Below are 13,704 nucleotides of genomic sequence, written 5' to 3'. Positions count from 1 at the left end.
CAATTTGTCCCACCAATACAACAATCCATCCTTCACTGACAATTCAATCTTCACCTCCCATAGTGATCTTTCCTCACCAGACAGTAGTCGCTTCTCTGGCCATTCCTTTTTTACAAAAGTCATAATACGTTTCCACGTTTCATCAGACTCCAACACACAAGTCCATTCTTGCTTTTGTAGAACTCCTTCCACTGTTGCGAAAAGCATATTGCCCTCCTCAAACGCTTTGTTACTGTCATCACTTTTGATGTCCTCTATTTTTACTCTAGATGCATGATCAGCCTGCACATTCTCTTTGCCAGAGACCACCTCTATAGTAAATTTGTGGCATTGTAGTCTTGTTACCCAGCAGGCAACTCTCCTCGACACTTTGTCAAGGCCTTTGCTCTCAAATATCGACTTAAGCGGCTTATGATCAGTTCTTAATGTAAAATCCTGACCCCACACAACATTTTTCAATTTCTCTATGCCCCAATGGCACGTCAAAGCTTCCTTTTCCAGAACGGAATAATTAAGTTCCGCACCTTTCAACATGCGGGAGGCATGCATCACTACCACCTCTGTGCCATCAACATCCGGTTGTAACATCACAACCCCTATACCTGTATCACTAGCATCAACAGAAAGGATGGCCCTCTTCCTCGTGTCGTACATTGCTAAAGGTTTTGCCATGTCAATCTTCCTTTTAATTTCTTGGAATGCTCTCTCACACTCCCTGTTCCAGTCAAATTCCACACCCTTTCTCAACAATGCCCTTAAACTAGTTACACTATCAGCATAGTTCTCAACAAAACAGTGGTAAAATTCAATGGTTCCCAAAAATGACCTTAATTCCGCTTTATTCTTCGGTGATTGCATTTTCACAATAACATCCACCAAATCTCTTTTTGGCCTGAGTCCTTGCTCTGATATTTCATGACCCAAATATTCTACAACGCGAGTCATAAAAACACACTTTTCTCCTCGCAACGTTATGCCTCTTCCTTTGAAGATTCCCAAAACCACTTGAACCCTTTCTTTCAACTCTTCCTCACTCTTTCGACATATGAGGCCATCATCTTGGAAGCACCATACTCCACTCACATCTTTTAACAATTTGTCCATAACCTTTTGAAATACTGAGGATGCCGATATCAAACCAAAAGGCATGCGCTGAAATTGGTATACTACCTCATACGTAATAAATGATGTTAGTTTCCGAGATTCAACATCCAGATTGATTTGATGATAAGCACTTGCCATATCTAGTTTTGCAAAGAACTTTGCATTGCCAATCCGACTCAAAAGTTCTCCCATGTTTGGAAGTGGGTGTCATTCAGCCACAACACACCGATCGAGTTCCCTTAAGTCAATACATACTCTCAAATCCCCATTACCTTTCTTTACTATCACTACTGGAGAAATCCACTCCACAGCTTTGGCAGGCTCAATAATGCCTTCTTTTTCTAGCTTCACCAACTCTTCACGCACTGCCTTTCGTATTGAGAACAGTAATGGTCTGAGTTTAGCAGCAACTGGCCTACTCCCCTCTTTTACGACTATTTTGTGTACCATCCCTTTGAGACATCCTACACCGTTGTTGAAAACTTCTGGATACTTCACAATCATCTCATAACCTTTAGAGGTGTTTTTATTTAACTCTGGTAAGTTGGCTACATTAAGAACTCGTTCCTCGCTATTGGGATCTAATTTAATGCATAGCCCCCTCTGCTCCCTCCATCCAAGCAAAGTTTCACCCTTTTTAGTAACATACATTTTTCCATACGTCACTCTCCCTTTAAACTTGAATTCAGCATCACAACATCCCAGAATATCTATTTTGTCTCCATTGTACCCACCAGGATTCTTGTCAGAGGGAAATAAATATTTCACACAACCACCCATCACATTTTCATACACCACTCTGGACATCAATGTGATCTTTGAGCATGAATCTGCTAGCATTTTTACTAAATGTCCATTCACTTCTACCCAAGCAGAAGGGTGTTCGCATTCATCAGATCCAGTGCAACGTACCATGTGCACTGTAACAATTTCATTTTCTGACATCTCTCCTTCCTCTGACGATGCAACATCGCACTCATCAACCAACAAAGTCGCCTTTCCTCCGCCAATTCGATAATTCTACAATTTGCACGTCTTCCAGGACAGATAGGAGACATCGACAGATGGCGTGCACTACCACATCGGAAGCATAATCTATCATCTCTTTCTAAATTCCCTTGCATGCTATCCTTTTGGAGACGTTTGTTTCTCAGCTCACCACCCCCACCTTTATTCTGATTGGTCTCATAGCGCTTGGTGGACCTGACCTTCTGCTTCTTTTTTTCTTTTGCATCCTCTTTTCTTTTATCTCCTACCCTCAAGACCTCAGTGGCTTGGGGTATCTTTAACAGACAATTTAGCTACACACTGCAAAGTATGCTCAATCTTTCTCGCAATACTTATGACTTCTTCTAAATTGGGATCATCTTTTAACCAAATCTCCTCACGAATTCTATCGCTGGAACAGTGAAGCATAAATTGATCCCTTATGTGTTCATCCAGCCCAGTGCCAAATTTACAATTTAAAGACAAGTGCCTTAAAGCTGTAACATAATCCTCAACAGATTCCCCTTCATGTAGGAACCTCATGCCAAAATGGTATCGTTCTAGCACCGTACTTGTTTTAGATTCAAAGTGTTTGTCTAGTTTGGCTAATGCTTCATCAAAATCATTCCCACCCCCTTCCAAATCCAGTTCAGCAATGTCAGGGAGGGTGACAAAGATCCTCTGACCCTCATAGCCAAGGAAGTGCATTAACATTGCCACTTTGCGTTCAACAGACATCCCATTTCCACATGTAGCTTTCACATAATGTAAGAATCCTCTTTTCCAGGGTGCCCACTTAATTCTGGGTGGGCCTGGTGTGGGCATAAACACTTGTGGGCCAGGAACTCCAGACAATGCCATTCCTCCTGCTGACAATATGAACGCACTGGTGATGCTCCACTCAAAATAGTTTATGCAGAAAAAGTAATACAGATGCAGTCATCCAAACCACTTGCCAAACAAATCCTTTCCCTTTACTCTGAAAACAACATGTTCCAGAACAGTACAAATTATTGTAGTATACTATCCCGCTTTCTTCAGTCACATTGGGGTTAATGCAGTTCAACACTTCCAAAACAATGGAGTTGGCGCAGTGCAAGATTCCACTTTACAGTGCCCAACGAGGATAGCCCATAACAGACCACTTTGCTTAGCCTCACCTGTGATCACCGGCGCCGCCTTCCCAATTGGGCCCTGGGCGGTTATTGAGCACACCCTCTTTCAGGCACAATCCAACTTTGAGAGAAAAAAAAAAAATAATCAGGACAGCGGAGCGTCTCGATCCGCAACGCAGCGCCGCGCTTGCCTGACTCCACTGGTACTTCCGGGTATTTGCCCGATTGTTGTCACACGTGACAAATCACATGATAGTTGCCGGCCGCGTCACGCCCCACGTTCCCAAACAGGAGAGCTCGTCCCTTGACCAATGGAGGGCTCCACGGCAGCCGATCGAGTGCCGGTTCAGGAACTCCTTTCAGTAAACGTCAGGAGAAACGTCCGTCGCGCCTAGGTCCCCACACAAGGGCTGTGCCTCCAAAACGATGCAAATAAGGTTTCTGATGGCGATCCTCCGCAATCTCAATCCACTGTCAACGGATTAGGCTGGGTCTGCGGGGCACACAAATGACTCGCCGCGACAGCTGCTGGGAGGTCAGCAACGTTCAGTGGGGCAGCCTTGGCAGTGGATACCGTCCTCTCCCGGCCTGCTGTGTTGGGGGTCTTGATGCTGTGGATTAGTCCAGGAAAAGTAGGGCTCACTTCTCACATCCCATCCTCGTCGCCATTGTTGAGCCAGAAACCACGCCAGGTAAGATCCACAAAGGTTTTATTGACTTGCATGAAGACATCTGATAAAGACCCAACACATAAAACAACTCAGGCTTAACTGCCAACACTTGAGCAATAACAAGACAGAGAATTCTACATTCTGAATGAACCTACCTCATATGCTCATCCAGCAATAGTAACATCTTCTCTTGTCAAATGCATGCATAACTTGTCATTTACACAACACTAATCTTTGGTCGACGACACGCCAGATCAAAACTGGAAGCTCATTATGCTAATTTCAAGATAGAAAACTTCACCATCTCTACCCTAAGCAAGGTTAAAACCCTGGGCACACACTTGGACTCTTCTTTAAGCTTCAACACCCACGTTAACTACCTGCTAAAATCAACTAATTACCATCTGAAATTGCTCAGGCAAGTAAAACCTTCAATCACAGAGAAACATTGTGCAACCCTGGCTAGAGCAACGGTCCTCTCCCGACTAGACTATTGCAATGCGCTCTTGGTGGGTGGTAATAAAGGCAATATTACCAAACTCCGGAAAGCCCACACTAATGCCATTCGTATTATCAAAAACATAAGCTTTGGTGAACGCATCACTGAGCATAGGGAAAACCTCGACTGGCCCCCAGTAAACTGACTCTACGGCAAAGCCCCCTCAATCCCCCCCCCGCCCGACCTGAAAGAGAAACGAATAAGCTACCATCCACAGAGAATGCTCCAATCCAGCAAAAGCCACCTACTGGTATGCCCTAAGCCCAAAGTGCCAGAGGAAATAGAAGATCTTTTCCTTTCCTCGCAGCCTCTGCCTGGAACGCCCTCCCCCAGGCATTACGACAAGAAGCTTTGGGGTCCTTCTGCAAACGACAAAAACCATTCTATTTGAATAAATCCTTCTGTCTAAACCTTAGATTGGCCCGTGCCTTTGTTGCCACTTGTGTGTTTTTGTTCGTGCCCTGATGCCTGTGGGTGCTCGATAGGATCCACACTGGCCAGAACATACAAATCAGACTCTTAGAGTTGGAAAGAAGATGGATCTTCAGACTTGATTCATTAGAACATGGTCTTAATGAACAACTCCTTTTTAAGGCCCCCAGTCATAAGGGCACACACTTCTGCTTCCTTGGAATCATGTACTTCTCAGCCCTCCATGAGGAGGGACCCTCCCTACATCCAAGCTAGGGTCCTTCACCCACCGCGCATTCGACCCACACAGTGGTTCCCACATTTTCTTCCCCTACCGCAGGAGCCTGCCACTCATTCCACTCCTTGAAAAAACAGGACCACTCAGTGCCTGACTCTCTGGTGTGCCCATGGCTCACACCACTCACCAGTTTCAGTGTCCAACTCAGGTCTGGACACACAGGGAGCACGACTTCACTTCTAATTAGTATATTCAGCCGACCATTTGATTTTTCACCCTTCGCAGATAAATACCAGTTTTCCAATATGCACCCTCCGCAAGAGCCCGACACTCATTTCACTCCTTGAACCACTGGATCCCTCGGTGCCTGACTCTGATGATCCCATGGCTCACCCCAAATAAACCCCTGCCGTTTTCTCCCAGTATCCAACTCGGGTCTGGACACACAGGGAGCACGACTTCGCTTCTATTTAGCACATTCAGCCGACCTTATGACTTTTCACCCTCCGCAGGCAATTACCAGGCATCCTATACGCACCGATCGCAAGTGTTAACATACACAACTCAATTTGCGATCCCAGTTGATTTGGCCTCCATGATGACCTTGATCTCTCCCTCTGTACAAAGCGAGCACGGATAAGACGGACTATCACTCGCTTTACGGGCATTGCATTTCTCTTCTAGGCACGGACACACCACGGGTTCGTTACCTCCCGCCCCCCTACGGCATCATTGGTCGGCCCCAGCGCACACCCACCTGCCAATCACATACGTGGCAGGTCCACATTGGTCCCAGCGCAGACTGCAGGGACCTACCTCACGTCTCAGATGCACACGCAGTAAGGTTGCCTAGAGAACCGCCCCCTTTCGGGTTTCCTTTGGCTTCAGCCTGCATTCACCCGGCAGGCAACAGAGGTATACACGCAGCGGTTCCCCTGCGCTCCCTCCTCTTTCCAGCCACGACCGTGAAGCCGCGCTCCTTATGAACACAGCCAAGTCCATCCAGCCCTTTCCCCCACGCACATGGCTGACAGCATATACCAGTGGATAGACTTTCCACCATTTTCAGACACGGGCACGTGCCTTTGCCCCTACAGTATTCCTTACACATTCTTTAATATCCTTTTTTGTCTTTCTCCATTTCATGTTGGTCTCCCTTGTAGCATCACGCATCGGGACTCCCACGACGTTAAGAATCCACTACTTGTGGTCTGCGTCCACGACGGCTTTGCATGGACTCAAGATGCCGCCTGCCACCCATGTATTGGTCATTCCCTTCTTTTCTTCTCCCTACTCCTCCATGATAAGACACTTCAGGTAAATCATTTTTCCTGGCAAGCTCTTCCTCTTGCACACTGTCACCCCTTTATTTTATTCACGCCTTCTGCTAACCGTACACATATACGGGTACTTCCCTCCTTCAGGTTCCAGACTGTTTGTCTGCCCCATCACGATGGCAACTGGACCACCACGAGTTCCCAGTGGTGTTCCCTACTCCCTTGTCGCCGAATCAAGTGTAGACTCCACACACCTCAACCACTAAGCCTCGTATGGCCTTTATTCATACTACCCACCTTAGGTAAGTGGTTTATCACCCTTTCGGCCGGTCCTACCTCCTTCACATGGACCTTGGCTTGCAGACCGGCGGGTATTTTTACGAGGACTCATGCACTACTCTTCCAAAGGGGACCCAATGCCATCATCCGTCCCTCAAGCCCTGTTGGGGGGAGGTTCATCGGTATTTTACCAGAGGCTTACCCTTTTAAAATGGGGGGTTGGTGTATGTGGCTATGAGACATTTCGCAGACACGACTAGGGTCGATGTGTGGCACAAAGATTACTTCAACCTTTGCATGCAGATTTTACTGTACAGATCAATTTTCACTCCTTTATTGATTTCATCTCCTCATTATTTCTGGTTACTTATCCCCATTTTCCTTCTACCATTTTTTCATCTTTTCTCCCCTTTTACTAATGCAAGGTCCTGCTAATTATCGCCCTGATGAAGGCGGAGTACTTTCTTTCAACATGAAGAGTATTTTTTACCGATTCTGTTCCGCCAAAACGCTTGCTTCAACCAGAGGGGAAACGAGGTCCTTTACAGAACATTTTTGGTTAAATAGGACCTTGTTGCTTATGTGGCATTGTCCACCGATGGGCCCGGGTTACGAATTTGAAGCACCCTCAACCCATTCTGTTTTGTTTGTTCCCCCTGGAGCGTTGGCAGACCCTATCCCGACATACACCTTTATTCTTGGGAATTGATTATAATTGCAAAAGAATACTTTTTACTTGCTTTACTTTTTGAAATTTTCAGCAAGAACACTTTCAGTAACAATTGGAATAGAGTTATAGTTGGACCTATTTCCTATTTTTAGTTTAAATCATGTATTCCAGTGACAAAGAACTGGCTCTCTGTCTATCTTGACAATTGCTTTATGTTTTTTCTTTCATGTACCATTTCTAATTTTTGATTGTTTGAAAGTTTCTATACCCAATCCACAAATGTGAAATTTATGTTATTGATTGCATATGTTCTTATATTTTGGATTTGTATTATATGCACCACCTTTTTGATATAAAGTTTTAATATCAATTTCAAAAAATTCTTATGTTTATTTTCAAGGAGTGTTAAAGTACACATAATTGCATGCAACATTGATAACCATTATGGTTATATGGGTCAGGACCGGGTGAATGTTTCTAATTCATTTAGAATTCACATTGGCCAACCCTGGACATACCAGTACTTTTGTTTTGTTGAGAATATAGACCCCGTAGGCCCCCTACTGGTATGTTACCCCCGGGGCAGACCACCGAGGCTACAGAGTGGCCCTCTCTTCTGTATATATGCCTGTGGGTTCTTGACATGTAATAAATAAATAACTCCTCTCCTGACAAGGTCACATTTCCTTCATCCTATAAAACAGCTACTGTCATCCTTCTCCTTAAGAACCCTGGTCTAGATCCTAACTGTCCTACCAACTTTCGCCCACCTCTCCTCTACCATACTAGTCCAAAATTCTAGAGCGAGTAGTATTCAATCGACTCACTGACTTCCTTGATACTCGCAACCTCCAGGACTCTTTGCATTCTAAAGAGACAGCTCTCCTCAATGTCAGCAACTTCATCTCTTGTGCTCGGCATGCAAAACTTTCATCCATTCTTATTCTACTTGACCACTTTGCTGCCTTCGATGCTGTCAACCATTCTGACCTCTCTACATTATCACCCCTTGGCATCAGAGATGAGGCCCTCGCTTGGTTTTCTTCATACCATGCCCCCAGACACATTCAGGTGTCCTGGAACATCCTTACATCCCCACTTACCCCCTTACTGTTGGAGTTCCAAGGGTCTGTCCTTGGTCCACTTCTCTTCACTCTATAGTTCAGCTCTTGGTGCCCTGATCTCCTCTTACACCTGAGAATTGAGAGATCTTCTCCCTATACAGTCCTCATTAACATCAAGGATGTGTGCTTTTGGTTTTCTTTTTTCCAATCTAGTCTATTTCTTTTTTTCCCCCACACTCCTTTTTCAATTGCACAGTGGGTGAAGGGAATTAGTTGGAGAACTAGATACACTCATTACATAAGGTTTTTATTGTGATACATTTCTTTTCTGATTTTATTTTTTGGTTTTCAGGGGTCTTGCTCTTACATATCTGACTTTTTTGGTCCTGAGGAAGGCGGTTACTTTGCTCTACACTCCATAACGTAGTCCACCACGCCATCTTGATTTTCCAACTAAGTGTGACTGTTATGCCTGTATACATCCAGACAGGCAGGACATGTAGACCCTTAGTAGAATTGTAAGAATTGCGAGATACTGTCCGCAAATGAAATGATTAGTTCCACAAAAACAATTGTATATTAACATTGCGGTGGGACCAACTTGGCTCTTTAATTGAAGTAGAGTCACAATAACAGTGAGACATTGTTCTCAAATGAATGAACTATCACCATGATAGAATTTGAGGCTTCGCCTGGTTACGAAGAGAGTGGTAAAAGACAGTGGGAAGCAATCCCTATGCATGAATATTTTGACTTGTAGGAAGCCTTCATGTGGGTTGCTATCTCTCCTTGTCTTTTCTTGGGTATATTTTCCTTTATTTGTCTGTTGATACCAATAATCATTGTTGCATTTTGTAAAATTATGAGGTTTTTCTATGAAATATGTAAATTTGTGACATTGTGTTGAGTAAATAGCTGAGGCTGGGACACTACCTGAGACAGTGACTAGAGCATTCAGGCAGTCGTGATCCTTTTTCTGTATCTTGTCTTTTCTGGAGTAAGTGAGGTTGCAGTAAATCTTCATACTGCATGACCTATAGACCACTTTCCTGTGGGGACAGCCTGTGTTGTTTTTGAACTGATCTCCTCTTACGGCTTCCCTTATGAACTCATCACTGACGACACTGGCATCTTCTCCTTTCACTCATTATCCGATGAGCCGTTGTCAAATGTTTCAAACTGCCTCTCTGCCATCAAATATTGGATGGGTCTCACTCGCTCATGCTCAACTCCACTAAGACTGAAGTTCTCTACTTCCCAGCCAAACAGGCTTTCTTCCTCTCCTTTTCTTCTCTTCACTCCAGATTACCTTCCTTACTCTGCTTCCGGGCATAACCTAGGTATTATCGTCGACCCGTCACACAACTTCTCGCTCTTTCTCTCTAAATCTGCCACTGCAGCCAGACGCAACCTCCTCAAGATCAGAATAATCTGTCATCTCCTTCCTTTCAAAACTGCTAAACAGCTAATCTCCTCAGTCTTTTCTAGATTGGACTACTGTGCCAGCCTCCTCTATGGCCATCCCAACTATGCCTTTTCACCCATGGACAAAGTAAAAGTACTCACATTCGCGGTCCGCCCACTTTTCAACCTTTCTCGCTTTACCTCTACCTCCTCTGCCCGTCGCCAGATTGGCTGGCTGTCTATGAAACAAAGGTCTAAGTATAAACTTCTCATCTTCAAAACTATCCATGGACTCGCCCCCACTACCCATCTGATCATGTCACTCCCTACTCTCCTCCTCGCTCATTAAGATCATCCTCCTCTCATCTCCTTGACACCACTCAAGCCCTCTGTGAGCCCTTTCCTTTCCACTCCATCGCTCCCCTACTTAGAATGCTCTTCCTTCCACTATTTAAATCCAACCTCAAAGCTCTAATTTCTGAAGGACCGGTTTCCTAGCACTCTACGCTACTGCATCACCCCGTTTTCCACTCACCCTACCCTTAATGGACAACCCTATAGCACTTTTCCGTCACCCCACCAGCCTTTATTCAACACATTGTCCACCATCCCAATCCTATGTCATTCTGTCCTGTCGTCATCCCCAGTTTAGGTTTCCATCTTCCCCTGCTGTATCTGGTCATCAAGTCACACTCTCTCAACCCATTGTAACGGACCCAAGCCCTCCGCTCTGTTGTTAAAAGTAAATTCTGTAGGCGTTTTTGTGACACAAATGCATTGTTTTCCCTGTGATTTTTTATTAATAAATACAAAAAAGAAAAGTGCCTCTGCCAAACCCATAGAAAGCAGGTTGGCCCACAGGAGCCAGGTTCTTCCATCCCGCACCCATAAACACCACAGGCATCTTATCTCCCTCTGTCCAGCTAATGGACACATAGTACTTTTTCTTATAGAGCCATGCACAATGAGACCACCAAAAGTGGCAGAAGGGTGCTATACATGATCACTTACATTATTAGGAATATATACACGTGTACGTTTTATCAAAATATATATATTTTTGGACTTAGTGGCATAACTAACACACACCACCTTGAAGGCTAACATGCCTGGTGTGTTCCAAGTCGTTTTATTGACATCAATTCCTTCAAAGTAATTTACTTCGAAGGAATTATACCGAAAAAACTCACATTTTCTTTTTTTAATTTGTAGAGGGTTCCACCCCTTTTCCTATAATAGTCCCCCTACTCAAAGTCCCTCCCATCCCCTTTTAACCCTTACCCCCAAACTCCATGACTCGCCCATACTCCTAGGCCAGCCTCATAATACAAAGCCCTTTGGTGAAGCATTCAGAAGCCACACAGCGGTTCAACTCATGCAGTCATACAACTTCATTAAAGTGAGCATTGTGGGGCACCAGTTAGGTGGCGTTATTAAATGCTTAGGGGTAACAGTACCCTAGCACGGTAACCAGTTATTTCAGTGAATATGAAATAAATGAATTTTTAACGAATAAAAAGAATACTGAAAAAAATAGTGAATTTATTAAAAACTATGCGGGGGCACGCTTAGGGGCTAAATCTGGTGGGGAGGCGGTTGGGTGGGATTTTAAACAAGGGGAAAACGGAGGTTTGGGTGGCAGGGACCCCCCCCCCCCTTAAAAAAAAATCGTTCTTTCTTCATTATTTATGTTTCGGTAAAAATGAATTCTTTATTTTTGTATTTGTTAGAATCATATAGATCCCCCCTAGCACTTACAGAAGGAGTGAATGCTAAAGCATTGCATAACAAAGTAATACATATACAGTGAGCCCCAGCAATATGCCGGGCTGCCAATCTGAAAGGTTTCACACCATGTCTTAAATGCAAAACAGGGACAGTCTGCAGAGACTCCAACGCAGAAAGCTCTAGTGTAGTTGTTTCCAAACTTTATGCAGAGCATCCCTTTGAGTACAAATATTGGTGGGGCCCTCATAGAATGCTAGAACGGATTCGATTTTGTATTGAAAGCAGTCACCTTCCTTCCTTCCTCCCTCCCTCTTTAAAAGGTGGTTACACTCCTACCCCACACCTAGGAATTCTATGGGCACCCTGAAGGAGGCTAGACCCACCATGTGAAGACTGCTGCACTAAGACAATACAACATAAGGTGTTGATATGGTCTAGAAGAAACACCCTTTATAAACCATATAAACTCTAAAACCAATTCAATTTCAGTCATCTTTAAGAAATTAAGTGAAGTCAGGTCACTCACTGACAGCCAGCACACAAGACCGCCAAGGGTTATACTATACCCAGGCTATTCCTGAAGTACAATCCCCTTAATGGGCTTGTTCATGCAGTCAGTGGGCGTACTACAGAGTAAAGAAAGCCTGACTGAGATTGGAGTCTCCCTTTCCTACAAGTGGAGGGAAATTCAGGAGATTTATTAGAAAAACTAACTACTCCTAGGGAATATATGTGGTCTTATTTTCAGAACCCTTTGGACCCATCCGGATCCAGTCTCCTAATCACCTCAGAATGTTCACCAGCTCCAACTGTGGCCCTGTCAGGAAACTTCCCTTAACATTAGCCTGAAGAGAATCTCCAACCTCGTAGGCACCGACAGCTACGCCCCCCTACTGTTAAAAACAGCCAACCACAGTCACAGTGGATTGCCAATAATAGGGCAATGTTGTCACAGAAAACTAAGTAAGGAGAGGGATTTAACCCTCCTGTTTTCTAGAAGCAGCGCCCAACGGAAATTACACACGCCAACAGGACAAACCGATACCAACAACTAAACTCACATTAATCAGGAGGTTTGACAGTTCTGTGAACAAAACGGAACCATAGAGGGAGTCATGCAGTTGAGCAAGAGGTAAGCAGTGGGCACAAAAGTAGGATTGAGAAAGTTGCCAGCGGTGGCGACACTCCTTTGGCCTCAGCATGTACTTTAGGCCCATTTCTCACTACTACAATACAATAGATGGGTGTCCCCTACTTCGCTAGCAAAGGGGAAACAACTAGCAATAATACACGAGGGCAAGCCAGCAGATCTAAAAAAAAAGGGTTCACTCAAAAAGACAGTCCCATCAGCAATGTAGGGAAAAGTCCCCCAGTCAACATCGCAGATCACTTCATACAAATCACAACAAAGTAGCCTTATTTATTTAATCAAAAATCATTAAAAAAGTTATTAAATGGTTTAAAGCTTACACATAAATATAACATACAGATATGTATATATATTATATATATATTTGTATGTTATATTTATGTGTAAGCTTTACACCATTTAATAACTTTTTTAATGATTTTTGATTAAATAAATGAACCTAGTATTTTACAACCTTGTTGTGATTTGTATGAAGTGATCTGCGGTGTTGACTGAGGGACTTTTCCCTACATTGCTGATGGGACTGTGTCTTTTTGAGTGAACCCTTTTTTTAGATCCGCAGGCTTGACCTCGTGTATTATTGCCATTTCCCACTACTGCCAGGGTGCCTGCAATACACCAATGCATAAAAATAGCGCAAAGACATGCAGTAAATATATGATAGTATGGCTTTGAATTCAAACATTACTAACATGGCCAAAGACAAAAGCGGACAACGGGTTAAAGAACCGCTGGCAACACTTTTCAAAAGGTCAGGTGTGGGTTTTTTTTTGTGTGCAACGTTCTTCCATCATAAGGGTGGATATGGTGGTGATTTTTTTTCACAACTATTATTTAAACCTTTTTTTGGTTGCTGCATAACATCTCATCAGATAGTCTGCATGATTACAAGTGGTAAAATAAACTAGGGAACATATGTAATCGCAAAGGTCCTCCCCTCAGATACCCCAGCCCACCTTAAATATCACAATCCCCTAGCGCGATCTTCCATTATTTTCTGGTCCCTTTTTTGCAGCCCGTCAAAAAAAGGCAAGTTCTTAAGGAGGATCGGTTTGCATATTTGGGGGCTGGATAGTTTCTGTCAAAATATATTATTAGGGGGGGATC

General features: G+C 44.0%; 1 protein-coding gene across 2 annotated transcripts in view; it reads right to left on the bottom strand.

Annotated features, from left to right (window-relative positions):
• Positions 1-13,704, bottom strand: part of OIP5 (Opa interacting protein 5) — a 302,425-nt gene that overhangs the window by 29,135 nt on the left and 259,586 nt on the right. The window lies entirely within an intron of this gene.

This window comes from Ambystoma mexicanum, chromosome 14 (assembly GCF_040938575.1).
Source record: "Ambystoma mexicanum isolate Mex_15411 chromosome 14, UKY_AmexF1_1, whole genome shotgun sequence".
In the NCBI taxonomy this organism is placed as follows: Eukaryota; Metazoa; Chordata; class Amphibia; order Caudata; family Ambystomatidae; genus Ambystoma; species Ambystoma mexicanum.
This window is presented reverse-complemented; position numbering and strand designations above follow the sequence as displayed.